Below are 3,556 nucleotides of genomic sequence, written 5' to 3' on the forward strand. Positions count from 1 at the left end.
GAAAGACAGCTCCTCACATTTGACCTCAGCTCTGTGTCAGTGTCCTAATTCGAAGACTGTGCAGCAGAAGCTGGGAGTGAGAACCAGAGGCATCATGTCCTCAGTTAGGTCATCTCTCTAAGCCTTTCTTCACTATGAGACACTACCTTCTCTGTGGGTTTCTCTCTTTACTTCTTACTAGGCAATTAAATCAGGTCAGTTAGCATTGTTAACAGTCTGCCTCGGTCAGATCCACACATTGTGTTCCTTTCCATCTTACAAGGTGCTCAAGGAGGCAAACTATGTTGTTAAACATCCCACCAACAATTGCAATAACCCAGCTGTGCTGCAGGTTCCATAACAGTCTCCTCCATGCCTTTTATTCTTGCCTTTCTGTGATTATTTTTTTTCAATTGATTGAGTTTTAATTCAGTGAGATTTCACTTTATAAAACATCAAAATATATACTGGCATTCTGGCACACTTTGAACCCACTTTCACTTATTCCTAACATCACAAAAAAGTTGTCACACCTAATGAAAAATGTTGAAATAATTAAATACAAGGTCAACATTATTTTGATTTAATCCATTTTCATTATTGTCTTTTTCTACTCAGTAGACCAATGCCAGATATGTATTTAGTTGGGAACAGTAGGCTTTGGTGTGTAGTTGAAATGTTTTCCAATCATCTCTGGTCTTTTGCAGGGTCACAATGCTTTCAAATAGTACTTGCCTTGTATTCTTGAAGAGGAGCACTAGTCATATATGGAACAGGCTACCCAGGCCTAGGTTTACATGTTGTTTTCACATGGGTGGTAGATTGGCTGTGCAGTATTATAGGAATAAAGCCACAGAGGTGGCCTGCACCTCATCACATTGCATCAGAGGCTCATGAGTCAAGGGGAAATGATGCTGCTTGCCCCACTGATTGTTATGTGCATTATAGATTCCCCCAGCCTTCAAGGGCTGGGTTGACAGAGGCATACCACTATGACTGCCTTGGTCGGCTTGAATTTTTTTTAATTTCATTTTTACTTTGTATGTTAACTTTATATTTTTGGTTTTTTTGCTTTTATATATACTATAAATGTTAATAAGAGCAAGTTGAGATAAAAATATATGATGGAAAGTTGTGAGATTGTATTGAACTTGAATGTGCCTATTTTTCCTTTTTATTATTAAACATATTTTATTTTTATATATGCATTTATATTATTACACATATATACAATAAACTACATACAGCAAGAAGAATTGTGACACAATTTTAGTGTTTTGGCTATTTGTATTTGGCAGCCTTGAAGAAAACATCTTTCCTATCATGGTGAGTCTAAAATTCTGAATGTAAATCAGTATCTATCATATCTCATCTCTATCAACTTAAAACATCTATCTAGACCTAAAAACATCTTAACTCCTAAACAACTCAGCTTAATTGTAAAACTAAACTATCTGGTCGTCAACTTCATCAGAGACTTGAGAAGGAATAAAATTGATTGCCTGAGTACAGGCAAGCGGTGCAGGTTGGCAGCTTCCTTTTTGTGATTCTTGACTCCAGATATCTAGAAGTGACTCCACAGCAGTGGGACTAACAACTCTTCTGCAAGCTTGTTTCCCATCCACTGTTTAAGATAATTAAGTTTACTCCTTCTCAAGTCTCTGAGGGAGTTGAAAACCAGGTAGCTTAGTTTTACAATGAAGCTTAATTGTTTAGGGGTTAAGATGTTTTTAGATCTAGATAGGTGTTCTAAGTTGATAATGACAATATGTGATGGAGACTGATTTACATTCAGAAATTTAGATGCACCAAGATAGGAAAGATGTCTTCTTCAAGGCTGTCAAATACAAATAGCCAAAACACTAAGAATGTAACATTTATATAATTCCTAATTGTGTCATGGTTCTTCTTGCCATAGGTAATCTATTGTATATGTGTGTAATAATATAAATGTATATGTACAAAAATAAAATAATTAAAAAAGAGCATTGTTATGATTACAGTTGGACTTATTCATTTCTTCTTTGCTTTAAGTTTCAAAGCTGTAGTTATGGCTGCTTATGGACAGCCATTAGGTGATGTCTATTCAAACCAGTAGACCTGACATGAACAGAGTTTGCACAGTCACACCACACTAGCTGTATTTTCTACGACAGCATCTATCTCCATGTTAAGGACAGAAAGTACACATGTAAGAAGCAAAGTAGTGGAGCGGAAAAAGCATTTGTACTCTCAAAAATCATTTTATTGTCATAATTAGCATATATACATAAACATAAATCAGTCTTAATGTAAAACATCTAATTTGTGAGTAAGTACATTATATGAAAGCTCCAAATATTTCATCTTTAAGTAGAAATGTTTAACATACTGATACATTTTATTATTTTTCAATTGCTCATTTACAATACTGAATGGATAATGATTTGGAAGACGTCCAGCCTCTTAATGGCATACCACAGTCCTGCCTACAGAGATGAATTCATATTTGCAGAGATAGAGTTCTAGATGGAGAAAGGGAAGTGAGGTGAAGAAGTGAGGAAGGAGGGAACGCTTTGTGATGGTAGGGCAGGTCCGCCATTATCTTTACACCCCACAGAACTTTAAGAAGCACTGATACTTGTGTGACTAAATAAAATTAATTCTTTGCATCAACCTCATTTTATTAAATTCTATCTTTTAGTTTGATTTTGAGAAAGAGCCTCACTACTGCAACTCAGGCTGGCCTAAAACTCATACTGCCAACCTCAGTCTTGCAAATTCTCTTACCATCCCAGTTGCTAGGATTCTGAGTTATCACACCCAGCAGCAACTATGCTTTTATTTTTTTATCTTTAAATAGCATGAAATTAAGAGAAACACAGTTGATGTTGGGAAAAAATATTGTCACATGTTTGTTGTTTTGTATCTAATATGTTTGAAAAATAAATGGAAACTTACAGGAAATCTGTTCGGACACCTAAATCCATGTGCGTAAAAACACATGAGGAAAATAGGCTGTAATTCCAATTTGTGGTTGGGCATTCAGGGTTGCACAGGTTATTAAGCATGCCACAATATCTATTAAGCGCTGACCTTTGCCACAGAAACTCGGCAGTAACTGTTCTGTTCAGGAAACAGACACAGAGAGAAAGCCTCTGGTTTCTGTTAGATTCATCCAGAATATTGAGCTGATCAAGTCATGTTTGTGATAGCTGTCCAAATGTAGACTGTGGGAAAACATGATAAATTATGCTTAAAGGGGGAAGGCTAATTGATATTAATTAAGTGGTCTAAAATTTAGTTTCAATTAAATCATTCTAAATGAGCTTCCTGGTGATTTGGTAATTCTTCCTTTCGTTTATCATATTAAAAACCATAATGATGCAGGAAAAATATACCATAAGGAAATTCACACACTCTGATGAAATACATTCATTTTTCTGCTTTAAAATCTTCAACAGTGAACTGGACATGTGCCCATCTTCTACTGTGTCTTATTGTAAGTACATAGAGAGAGCTATTTTATTCTTATAAATACTAAATGACATATGCAGTATTATTATCTCCATTTTAAATACAAGAGCACTGATATATG

This window comes from Acomys russatus, chromosome 21 (genome assembly GCF_903995435.1).
Source record: "Acomys russatus chromosome 21, mAcoRus1.1, whole genome shotgun sequence".
NCBI classification, from domain to species: Eukaryota; Metazoa; Chordata; class Mammalia; order Rodentia; family Muridae; genus Acomys; species Acomys russatus.